The 11,721-nt window shown below is 42.9% G+C and overlaps 12 non-coding genes across 12 annotated transcripts; 1 reads left to right on the forward strand and 11 right to left on the reverse strand.

Annotated features, from left to right (window-relative positions):
• Positions 1 to 249: 249 nt before the first annotated feature.
• trnag-gcc (transfer RNA glycine (anticodon GCC)) lies at positions 250 to 320 on the forward strand. The gene has a single exon. It is a non-coding gene; the product is annotated as a tRNA-Gly (tRNA).
• A 416-nt stretch (positions 321 to 736) lies between these two features.
• On the reverse strand, positions 737 to 808 carry trnad-guc (transfer RNA aspartic acid (anticodon GUC)). The gene has a single exon. It is a non-coding gene; the product is annotated as a tRNA-Asp (tRNA).
• A 1,413-nt stretch (positions 809 to 2,221) lies between these two features.
• trnam-cau (transfer RNA methionine (anticodon CAU)) lies at positions 2,222 to 2,294 on the reverse strand. Its single transcript has one exon. It is a non-coding gene; the product is annotated as a tRNA-Met (tRNA).
• Positions 2,295 to 3,152: 858 nt separating this feature from the next.
• Positions 3,153 to 3,225, reverse strand: trnam-cau (transfer RNA methionine (anticodon CAU)). The gene has a single exon. It is a non-coding gene; the product is annotated as a tRNA-Met (tRNA).
• Positions 3,226 to 4,057: 832 nt separating this feature from the next.
• On the reverse strand, positions 4,058 to 4,130 carry trnam-cau (transfer RNA methionine (anticodon CAU)). The gene has a single exon. It is a non-coding gene; the product is annotated as a tRNA-Met (tRNA).
• Positions 4,131 to 4,991: 861 nt separating this feature from the next.
• trnam-cau (transfer RNA methionine (anticodon CAU)) lies at positions 4,992 to 5,064 on the reverse strand. The gene has a single exon. It is a non-coding gene; the product is annotated as a tRNA-Met (tRNA).
• Positions 5,065 to 5,938: 874 nt separating this feature from the next.
• Positions 5,939 to 6,011, reverse strand: trnam-cau (transfer RNA methionine (anticodon CAU)). Its single transcript has one exon. It is a non-coding gene; the product is annotated as a tRNA-Met (tRNA).
• Positions 6,012 to 6,885: 874 nt separating this feature from the next.
• On the reverse strand, positions 6,886 to 6,958 carry trnam-cau (transfer RNA methionine (anticodon CAU)). The gene has a single exon. It is a non-coding gene; the product is annotated as a tRNA-Met (tRNA).
• An 874-nt stretch (positions 6,959 to 7,832) lies between these two features.
• trnam-cau (transfer RNA methionine (anticodon CAU)) lies at positions 7,833 to 7,905 on the reverse strand. The gene has a single exon. It is a non-coding gene; the product is annotated as a tRNA-Met (tRNA).
• Positions 7,906 to 8,779: 874 nt separating this feature from the next.
• trnam-cau (transfer RNA methionine (anticodon CAU)) lies at positions 8,780 to 8,852 on the reverse strand. The gene has a single exon. It is a non-coding gene; the product is annotated as a tRNA-Met (tRNA).
• An 832-nt stretch (positions 8,853 to 9,684) lies between these two features.
• Positions 9,685 to 9,757, reverse strand: trnam-cau (transfer RNA methionine (anticodon CAU)). Its single transcript has one exon. It is a non-coding gene; the product is annotated as a tRNA-Met (tRNA).
• An 861-nt stretch (positions 9,758 to 10,618) lies between these two features.
• Positions 10,619 to 10,691, reverse strand: trnam-cau (transfer RNA methionine (anticodon CAU)). The gene has a single exon. It is a non-coding gene; the product is annotated as a tRNA-Met (tRNA).
• Between the last annotated feature and the right edge of the window lie 1,030 nt (positions 10,692 to 11,721).

Raw genomic sequence — 11,721 nt, forward strand, 5'->3', positions numbered from 1 at the left:
GAGTCAACAGAGTAACTGAAAAAAACAAAACCCTCATACTTAAATTCTTTTCAGCTTTTGTCAGCAGTCGTACGTCCTCAAAATGTTAATAAACCACGTGAATTATCTGTTACATACACATTGTAGATACAGACAAAGAAAAACCCCGGCACTGTTTTTGTGAAGCATCGTACAGCATCAGTCTGAACATACTATTAACTCTAGAATGTTTTCGTTAAAGCCTCCATCCTCGGAGATCCTATCACCAGCGCATTGGTGGTTCAGTGGTAGAATTCTCGCCTGCCACGCGGGAGGCCCGGGTTCGATTCCCGGCCAATGCAGCAATGTTTTTGTTTTTTGATTGCAAAATGGGTTAGTGTCTTTGGTAAAGAGCACTGTGAGCACAACTCTATACCCTATAATCCCTCCTTATGTGTTTTGTGTTGTTTCAGTATTAATTATCTATATTAGATCTTTCTACATTGCAAGCTGGAATTCTTTCCTTTTTTGTATTTTATTATTGTGGTATCCTGATGTGTGTTGCTGTACGTGTTTCATGTTTCACTTTATACATTGATTCATGTTGTCTTGATTGAAATAGCTTAATATATATTTTTAAACACCTAAAAATATCATCTTATGATGTTTTTTTAGTTTGAGAAAGATGATGTTGATTTAGTCGGTGCCAAATCGTGTTTTTCCTAAACACGCGCGTGAAAAGAAAAAAAAGAAAAGAAAAAAAAAAAAAAGTCATCCACTCCCCGTCGGGGAATCGAACCCCGGTCTCCCGCGTGACAGGCGGGGATACTCACCACTATACTAACGAGGAGATATTTATGCTCACGTAAAGGCCTTATTTTATACGTTTACAGGCAAGAAAATGTTCTGGTATGTCACTATTTCAGTCTCATCAACATTTCGCAGCATTTGTTTGTCAACTGAATTGCCTGATTTCATGGGCCATTTTTCCAAAAGTCGCAATGAAAAGATCTTTCAATTAAACTTGATAGTAAAAGCTAAATGTAAAATCTGTCAACTGTGAAGTTTCCCTGCTCATTCAAGCCGTTTCATTTCTAGCCAGATCACTGGTGGACACGGCCTCTATCTGAAGGGATGAGCTAACTGCACTGAAACTGAAAACGCCTGTTTACAGTTTCTGCTTGTAGGCTAAGTCTATTGAGCTACTCTAAGTGTGCACTGTTAAACCATTTCTTTTCTCTGCCTAAGATCTGTACCTCAATATCTTGGAGTCTAAAGAGTGGTTAGGAGCTGAATGAATAGCATATTAGCATATTATTATTAGCATATTCATTCAGCATTAGGAGCTGAATGAATATGCTAAGTATGACTCAGGCACAGTGCACACTTAGCGTAGCTCAATAGACCCAGCCTACAAACAGAAACTGAAAACAATAGCTCTTTTCAGTTTCAGTGTAGCTTTTACAATGTGATTCCAAGAAAAATGTTTCAATTCGGTGCATTATTTTATGCCTGACAATGTCTTCAAACAAAAAAAACTTTTTCTTTTACATACTGTGGAGATTTTATACAGTTCCATCCCTACTTTTAGGTAGCTCTGAGCAGGACAGTGGGAAATATCAGTACAAAACAACCTACAAACACAGAATATTTTGGTGTAAGTTCACCTGCTGAAATCATAGACTGTATAAAGAAGTGGACGTCACCCATAGCGTTCCAAAATGACGAGGTTCACCACAACAGTTACAGAGAGAGGGGTGACAATTTTTTTGTTGTAAAGTGAATTGGAGGAAGAGTCGATGGAGTTGAAACCGCGCCCATGATAACTTCCTATTAGGAACAAGACAGCTGACAGGTTAACTACGTCCATTTATATATACAGTGTATGGTTGAGATTGATACTCCCACAGCTATGTCCTCCTGACTTATTATTCTTGTCTGAGGTAATTTTGGAAATAAAACTAAATACTAATACTCTAGTTAGTTGAGTGAGATTAAATTGTTCTTGTGTTTGGCTTACTTGTTGCACACTAAAGATTAGACAGCATTTTTGAATGGAGAATGAAAATAAAATTTGATTGGGACATAACAATCTCACTAAAAGCTGCAACCACAGCCTCCAGTCAAATGAAGCTTGTCCAGGCTAGCAGTGTTAGGGACAAATTTGGAGCAGAGTTCAATATCTGGAATTCCGACCGCAAGTATCATAGCAACCAAAGAGCGAGGCCAAGGCGATTAGAACACAGACATTCCATTAAAAGTTTGCCCCGTGTGAGGCTTGAACTCACGACCTTCAGATTATGAGACTGACGCGCTGCCTACTGCGCCAACGAGGCCTACGTTGTTGTTGCCTTCCCATTTTTTGGTGTAATTCCACCTGTTGAGATCATAAACCATAAAGAAGATGTTTTTATTTTATGATGGATCATACCTGGACAACTGAGGGATTACACAGACACCCACTTGTCAACTTGAACCTCTGCCAACCTCCTCAGTTGAAGCCAGTCTGCCCTCGAAGCCCTCTTTCTTCACACACATCATTCACTCCTTGTCCTGTAGTTTTTCAAAATGGCAACAGTCACACCCATTGCCCCCAAAACAGAATCACATTTAGACTAAAATTGGGATGAGTTTTGTCTCTTCTGGTGTGCCCCAAGGCTCTGTCTTCGGCCCACTTTGCTTCATCATTTATGTCCTCCTATTGAGCCAGATTATTTGCAAATGCATTCAATTGGATGCATTAATTTTATGTGAATGAAAACGTGACTCATAACTCAATGTCCATTGATTGATTTTTCAATATTTATCTGTTGTAGCATAGCTCAGCACACATAGGGATGACACTGGAGAAGAAAGGACCACTACTCCCTTTAAAAATCTGCCCCGTATGAGGCTCGAACTCACAATCTTGTGAGACTGATGCGCTGCCTACTGCTCCCATGAGGCCTACATGAGTACATCCTACCCATATTTTGGTGTAATTCCACCTGTTGAGATCATAGACTATAAAGAAGTGGACTGAGAGTGACAGCAACCACAGCGCTCGCCTCCAGTCAAATGAAGCTTGTCCAGGCTAGCAGTTTTAGGGACAAATTTGGAGCAATGTTCAATATCTGGAATTTCCGACCGCAAGTATCATAGCAACCAAAGAGCGAGGCCAAGGCGATTAGAACACAGACATTCCATTAAAAGTTTGCCCCGTGTGAGGCTTGAACTCACGACCTTCAGATTATGAGACTGACGCGCTGCCTACTGCGCCAACGAGGCCTACGTTGTTGTTGCCTTCCCATTTTTTGGTGTAATTCCACCTGTTGAGATCATAAACCATAAAGAAGATGTTTTTATTTTATGATGGATCATACCTGGACAACTGAGGGATTACACAGACACCCACTTGTCAACTTGAACCTCTGCCAACCTCCTCAGTTGAAGCCAGTCTGCCCTCGAAGCCCTCTTTCTTCACACACATCATTCACTCCTCAGTTTCTTCAGGTCTTGTCCTGTAGTCTTTCAAAATGGCAACAGTCACACCCATTGCCCCCAAAACAGAATCACATTTAGACTAAAATTGGGATGAGTTTTGTCTCTTCTGGTGTGCCCCAAGGCTCTGTCTTCGGCCCACTTTGCTTCATCATTTATGTCCTCCTATTGAGCCAGATTATTTGCAAATGCATTCAATTGGATGCATTAATTTTATGTGAATGAAAACGTGACTCATAACTCAATGTCCATTGATTGATTTTTCACTATTTATCTGTTGTAGCATAGCTCAGCACACATAGGGATGACAGTAAAAACATCTACTTCTTTATGGTTTATGATCTCTGACGCGCTGCCTACTGCGCCAACGAGGCCTACGTTGCTGTAGCCTACCCATATTTGGTGTAATTCCACCTGTTGAGCTCCAGGACTATAAAGAAATGGACAGAGTGACGGCAACCACAGCGCTCGCCTCCAGTCAAATGAAGCTTGTCCAGGCTAGCAGTTTTAGGGACAAATTTGGAGCAGAGTTCAATATCGGGAATTTCCGACTGCAAGTATCATAGCAACCAAAGAGCGAGGCTGAGGTGATTGGAACACAGACATTCCATTAAAAGTTTGCCCCGTGTGAGGCTCGAACTCACGACCTTCAGATTATGAGACTGACGCGCTGCCTACTGCACCAACGAGGCCTACATTGTTGTGGCCTTCCCATTTTTTGGTGTAATTCCACCTGTTGAGATAATAAACCATAAAGAAGTAGATGTTTTTCTTTTATGATGGATCATACCTGGACAACTGAGGAATTACACAGACACCCACTTGTCAACTTGAACCTCTGCCATCCTCCTCAGTTGAAGCCAGTCTGCCCTCGAAGCCCTCTCTCTTCACACACATCATTCACTCCTTGTCCTGTAGTTTTTCAAAATGGCAACAGTCACACCCATTGCCCCCAAAACAGAATCACATTTAGACTAAAATTGGGATGAGTTTTGTCTCTTCTGGTGTGCCCCAAGGCTCTGTCTTCGGCCCACTTTGCTTCATCATTTATGTCCTCCTATTGAGCCAGATTATTTGCAAATGCATTCAATTGGATGCATTAATTTTATGTGAATGAAAACGTGACTCATAACTCAATGTCCATTGATTGATTTTTCAATATTTATCTGTTGTAGCATAGCTCAGCACACATAGGGATGACACTGGAGAAGAAAGGACCACTACTCCCTTTAAAAATCTGCCCCGTATGAGGCTCGAACTCACAATCTTGTGAGACTGATGCGCTGCCTACTGCTCCCATGAGGCCTACATGAGTACATCCTACCCATATTTTGGTGTAATTCCACCTGTTGAGATCATAGACTATAAAGAAGTGGACTGAGAGTGACAGCAACCACAGCGCTCGCCTCCAGTCAAATGAAGCTTGTCCAGGCTAGCAGTTTTAGGGACAAATTTGGAGCAATGTTCAATATCTGGAATTTCCGACCGCAAGTATCATAGCAACCAAAGAGCGAGGCCAAGGCGATTAGAACACAGACATTCCATTAAAAGTTTGCCCCGTGTGAGGCTTGAACTCACGACCTTCAGATTATGAGACTGACGCGCTGCCTACTGCGCCAACGAGGCCTACGTTGTTGTTGCCTTCCCATTTTTTGGTGTAATTCCACCTGTTGAGATCATAAACCATAAAGAAGATGTTTTTATTTTATGATGGATCATACCTGGACAACTGAGGGATTACACAGACACCCACTTGTCAACTTGAACCTCTGCCAACCTCCTCAGTTGAAGCCAGTCTGCCCTCGAAGCCCTCTTTCTTCACACACATCATTCACTCCTCAGTTTCTTCAGGTCTTGTCCTGTAGTCTTTCAAAATGGCAACAGTCACACCCATTGCCCCCAAAACAGAATCACATTTAGACTAAAATTGGGATGAGTTTTGTCTCTTCTGGTGTGCCCCAAGGCTCTGTCTTCGGCCCACTTTGCTTCATCATTTATGTCCTCCTATTGAGCCAGATTATTTGCAAATGCATTCAATTGGATGCATTAATTTTATGTGAATGAAAACGTGACTCATAACTCAATGTCCATTGATTGATTTTTCAATATTTATCTGTTGTAGCATAGCTCAGCACACATAGGGATGACACTGGAGAAGAAAGGACCACTACTCCCTTTAAAAATCTGCCCCGTATGAGGCTCGAACTCACAATCTTGTGAGACTGATGCGCTGCCTACTGCTCCCATGAGGCCTACATGAGTACATCCTACCCATATTTTGGTGTAATTCCACCTGTTGAGATCATAGACTATAAAGAAGTGGACTGAGAGTGACAGCAACCACAGCGCTCGCCTCCAGTCAAATGAAGCTTGTCCAGGCTAGCAGTTTTAGGGACAAATTTGGAGCAATGTTCAATATCTGGAATTTCCGACCGCAAGTATCATAGCAACCAAAGAGCGAGGCCAAGGCGATTAGAACACAGACATTCCATTAAAAGTTTGCCCCGTGTGAGGCTTGAACTCACGACCTTCAGATTATGAGACTGACGCGCTGCCTACTGCGCCAACGAGGCCTACGTTGTTGTTGCCTTCCCATTTTTTGGTGTAATTCCACCTGTTGAGATCATAAACCATAAAGAAGATGTTTTTATTTTATGATGGATCATACCTGGACAACTGAGGGATTACACAGACACCCACTTGTCAACTTGAACCTCTGCCAACCTCCTCAGTTGAAGCCAGTCTGCCCTCGAAGCCCTCTTTCTTCACACACATCATTCACTCCTCAGTTTCTTCAGGTCTTGTCCTGTAGTCTTTCAAAATGGCAACAGTCACACCCATTGCCCCCAAAACAGAATCACATTTAGACTAAAATTGGGATGAGTTTTGTCTCTTCTGGTGTGCCCCAAGGCTCTGTCTTCGGCCCACTTTGCTTCATCATTTATGTCCTCCTATTGAGCCAGATTATTTGCAAATGCATTCAATTGGATGCATTAATTTTATGTGAATGAAAACGTGACTCATAACTCAATGTCCATTGATTGATTTTTCAATATTTATCTGTTGTAGCATAGCTCAGCACACATAGGGATGACACTGGAGAAGAAAGGACCACTACTCCCTTTAAAAATCTGCCCCGTATGAGGCTCGAACTCACAATCTTGTGAGACTGATGCGCTGCCTACTGCTCCCATGAGGCCTACATGAGTACATCCTACCCATATTTTGGTGTAATTCCACCTGTTGAGATCATAGACTATAAAGAAGTGGACTGAGAGTGACAGCAACCACAGCGCTCGCCTCCAGTCAAATGAAGCTTGTCCAGGCTAGCAGTTTTAGGAACAAATTTGGAGCAATGTTCAATATCTGGAATTTCCGACCGCAAGTATCATAGCAACCAAAGAGCGAGGCCAAGGCGATTAGAACACAGACATTCCATTAAAAGTTTGCCCCGTGTGAGGCTTGAACTCACGACCTTCAGATTATGAGACTGACGCGCTGCCTACTGCGCCAACGAGGCCTACGTTGTTGTTGCCTTCCCATTTTTTGGTGTAATTCCACCTGTTGAGATCATAAACCATAAAGAAGATGTTTTTATTTTATGATGGATCATACCTGGACAACTGAGGGATTACACAGACACCCACTTGTCAACTTGAACCTCTGCCAACCTCCTCAGTTGAAGCCAGTCTGCCCTCGAAGCCCTCTTTCTTCACACACATCATTCACTCCTCAGTTTCTTCAGGTCTTGTCCTGTAGTCTTTCAAAATGGCAACAGTCACACCCATTGCCCCCAAAACAGAATCACATTTAGACTAAAATTGGGATGAGTTTTGTCTCTTCTGGTGTGCCCCAAGGCTCTGTCTTCGGCCCACTTTGCTTCATCATTTATGTCCTCCTATTGAGCCAGATTATTTGCAAATGCATTCAATTGGATGCATTAATTTTATGTGAATGAAAACGTGACTCATAACTCAATGTCCATTGATTGATTTTTCAATATTTATCTGTTGTAGCATAGCTCAGCACACATAGGGATGACACTGGAGAAGAAAGGACCACTACTCCCTTTAAAAATCTGCCCCGTATGAGGCTCGAACTCACAATCTTGTGAGACTGATGCGCTGCCTACTGCTCCCATGAGGCCTACATGAGTACATCCTACCCATATTTTGGTGTAATTCCACCTGTTGAGATCATAGACTATAAAGAAGTGGACTGAGAGTGACAGCAACCACAGCGCTCGCCTCCAGTCAAATGAAGCTTGTCCAGGCTAGCAGTTTTAGGGACAAATTTGGAGCAATGTTCAATATCTGGAATTTCCGACCGCAAGTATCATAGCAACCAAAGAGCGAGGCCAAGGCGATTAGAACACAGACATTCCATTAAAAGTTTGCCCTGTGTGAGGCTTGAACTCACGACCTTCAGATTATGAGACTGACGCGCTGCCTACTGCGCCAACGAGGCCTACGTTGTTGTTGCCTTCCCATTTTTTGGTGTAATTCCACCTGTTGAGATCATAAACCATAAAGAAGATGTTTTTATTTTATGATGGATCATACCTGGACAACTGAGGGATTACACAGACACCCACTTGTCAACTTGAACCTCTGCCAACCTCCTCAGTTGAAGCCAGTCTGCCCTCGAAGCCCTCTTTCTTCACACACATCATTCACTCCTCAGTTTCTTCAGGTCTTGTCCTGTAGTCTTTCAAAATGGCAACAGTCACACCCATTGCCCCCAAAACAGAATCACATTTAGACTAAAATTGGGATGAGTTTTGTCTCTTCTGGTGTGCCCCAAGGCTCTGTCTTCGGCCCACTTTGCTTCATCATTTATGTCCTCCTATTGAGCCAGATTATTTGCAAATGCATTCAATTGGATGCATTAATTTTATGTGAATGAAAACGTGACTCATAACTCAATGTCCATTGATTGATTTTTCAATATTTATCTGTTGTAGCATAGCTCAGCACACATAGGGATGACACTGGAGAAGAAAGGACCACTACTCCCTTTAAAAATCTGCCCCGTATGAGGCTCGAACTCACAATCTTGTGAGACTGATGCGCTGCCTACTGCTCCCATGAGGCCTACATGAGTACATCCTACCCATATTTTGGTGTAATTCCACCTGTTGAGATCATAGACTATAAAGAAGTGGACTGAGAGTGACAGCAACCACAGCGCTCGCCTCCAGTCAAATGAAGCTTGTCCAGGCTAGCAGTTTTAGGGACAAATTTGGAGCAATGTTCAATATCTGGAATTTCCGACCGCAAGTATCATAGCAACCAAAGAGCGAGGCCAAGGCGATTAGAACACAGACATTCCATTAAAAGTTTGCCCCGTGTGAGGCTTGAACTCACGACCTTCAGATTATGAGACTGACGCGCTGCCTACTGCGCCAACGAGGCCTACGTTGTTGTTGCCTTCCCATTTTTTGGTGTAATTCCACCTGTTGAGATCATAAACCATAAAGAAGATGTTTTTATTTTATGATGGATCATACCTGGACAACTGAGGGATTACACAGACACCCACTTGTCAACTTGAACCTCTGCCAACCTCCTCAGTTGAAGCCAGTCTGCCCTCGAAGCCCTCTTTCTTCACACACATCATTCACTCCTCAGTTTCTTCAGGTCTTGTCCTGTAGTCTTTCAAAATGGCAACAGTCACACCCATTGCCCCCAAAACAGAATCACATTTAGACTAAAATTGGGATGAGTTTTGTCTCTTCTGGTGTGCCCCAAGGCTCTGTCTTCGGCCCACTTTGCTTCATCATTTATGTCCTCCTATTGAGCCAGATTATTTGCAAATGCATTCAATTGGATGCATTAATTTTATGTGAATGAAAACGTGACTCATAACTCAATGTCCATTGATTGATTTTTCACTATTTATCTGTTGTAGCATAGCTCAGCACACATAGGGATGACAGTAAAAACATCTACTTCTTTATGGTTTATGATCTCTGACGCGCTGCCTACTGCGCCAACGAGGCCTACGTTGCTGTAGCCTACCCATATTTGGTGTAATTCCACCTGTTGAGCTCCAGGACTATAAAGAAATGGACAGAGTGACGGCAACCACAGCGCTCGCCTCCAGTCAAATGAAGCTTGTCCAGGCTAGCAGTTTTAGGGACAAATTTGGAGCAGAGTTCAATATCGGGAATTTCCGACTGCAAGTATCATAGCAACCAAAGAGCGAGGCTGAGGTGATTGGAACACAGACATTCCATTAAAAGTTTGCCCCGTGTGAGGCTCGAACTCACGACCTTCAGATTATGAGACTGACATGCTGCCTACTGCACCAACGAGGCCTACATTGTTGTGGCCTTCCCATTTTTTGGTGTAATTCCACCTGTTGAGATAATAAACCATAAAGAAGTAGATGTTTTTCTTTTATGATGGATCATACCTGGACAACTGAGGAATTACACAGACACCCACTTGTCAACTTGAACCTCTGCCATCCTCCTCAGTTGAAGCCAGTCTGCCCTCGAAGCCCTCTCTCTTCACACACATCATTCACTCCTTGTCCTGTAGTTTTTCAAAATGGCAACAGTCACACCCATTGCCCCCAAAACAGAATCACATTTAGACTAAAATTGGGATGAGTTTTGTCTCTTCTGGTGTGCCCCAAGGCTCTGTCTTCGGCCCACTTTGCTTCATCATTTATGTCCTCCTATTGAGCCAGATTATTTGCAAATGCATTCAATTGGATGCATTAATTTTATGTGAATGAAAACGTGACTCATAACTCAATGTCCATTGATTGATTTTTCACTATTTATCTGTTGTAGCATAGCTCAGCACACATAGGGATGACACTGGAGAAGAAAGGACCACTACTCCCTTTAAAAATCTGCCCCGTATGAGGCTCGAACTCACAATCTTGTGAGACTGATGCGCTGCCTACTGCTCCCATGAGGCCTACATGAGTACATCCTACCCATATTGTGGTGTAATTCCACCTGTTGAGATCATAGACTATAAAGAAGTGGACTGAGAGTGACAGCAACCACAGCGCTCGCCTCCAGTCAAATGAAGCTTGTCGAGGCTAGCAGTTTTAGGGACAAATTTGGAGCAATGTTCAATATCTGGAATTTCCGACCGCAAGTATCATAGCAACCAAAGAGCGAGGCCAAGGCGATTAGAACACAGACATTCCATTAAAAGTTTGCCCCGTGTGAGGCTTGAACTCACGACCTTCAGATTATGAGACTGACGCGCTGCCTACTGCGCCAACGAGGCCTACGTTGTTGTTGCCTTCCCATTTTTTGGTGTAATTCCACCTGTTGAGATCATAAACCATAAAGAAGATGTTTTTATTTTATGATGGATCATACCTGGACAACTGAGGGATTACACAGACACCCACTTGTCAACTTGAACCTCTGCCAACCTCCTCAGTTGAAGCCAGTCTGCCCTCGAAGCCCTCTTTCTTCACACACATCATTCACTCCTCAGTTTCTTCAGGTCTTGTCCTGTAGTCTTTCAAAATGGCAACAGTCACACCCATTGCCCCCAAAACAGAATCACATTTAGACTAAAATTGGGATGAGTTTTGTCTCTTCTGGTGTGCCCCAAGGCTCTGTCTTCGGCCCACTTTGCTTCATCATTTATGTCCTCCTATTGAGCCAGATTATTTGCAAATGCATTCAATTGGATGCATTAATTTTATGTGAATGAAAACGTGACTCATAACTCAATGTCCATTGATTGATTTTTCAATATTTATCTGTTGTAGCATAGCTCAGCACACATAGGGATGACACTGGAGAAGAAAGGACCACTACTCCCTTTAAAAATCTGCCCCGTATGAGGCTCGAACTCACAATCTTGTGAGACTGATGCGCTGCCTACTGCTCCCATGAGGCCTACATGAGTACATCCTACCCATATTTTGGTGTAATTCCACCTGTTGAGATCATAAACCATAAAGAAGTAGATGTTTTTATTTTATGATGGATCATACCTGGACAACTGAGGGATTACACAGACACCCACTTGTCAACTTGAACCTCTGCCAACCTCCTCAGTTGAAGCCAGTCTGCCCTCGAAGCCCTCTCTCTTCACACACATCATTCACTCCTCAGTTTCTTCAGGTCTTGTCCTGTAGTCTTTCAAAATGGCAACAGTCACACCCATTGCCCTCAAAACAGAAACACATTTAGACTAAAATCGGGATGGGTTTTGTCTCTTCTGGTGTTCCCCAAGGCTCTATCTTAGGCCCGCTTCGCTTCATCATTTATATCCTCCTATTAAGTCAGATTTTTTGCAA

Source organism: Periophthalmus magnuspinnatus, chromosome 2 (assembly GCF_009829125.3).
Source record: "Periophthalmus magnuspinnatus isolate fPerMag1 chromosome 2, fPerMag1.2.pri, whole genome shotgun sequence".
Lineage (NCBI taxonomy): Eukaryota > Metazoa > Chordata > Actinopteri > Gobiiformes > Gobiidae > Periophthalmus > Periophthalmus magnuspinnatus.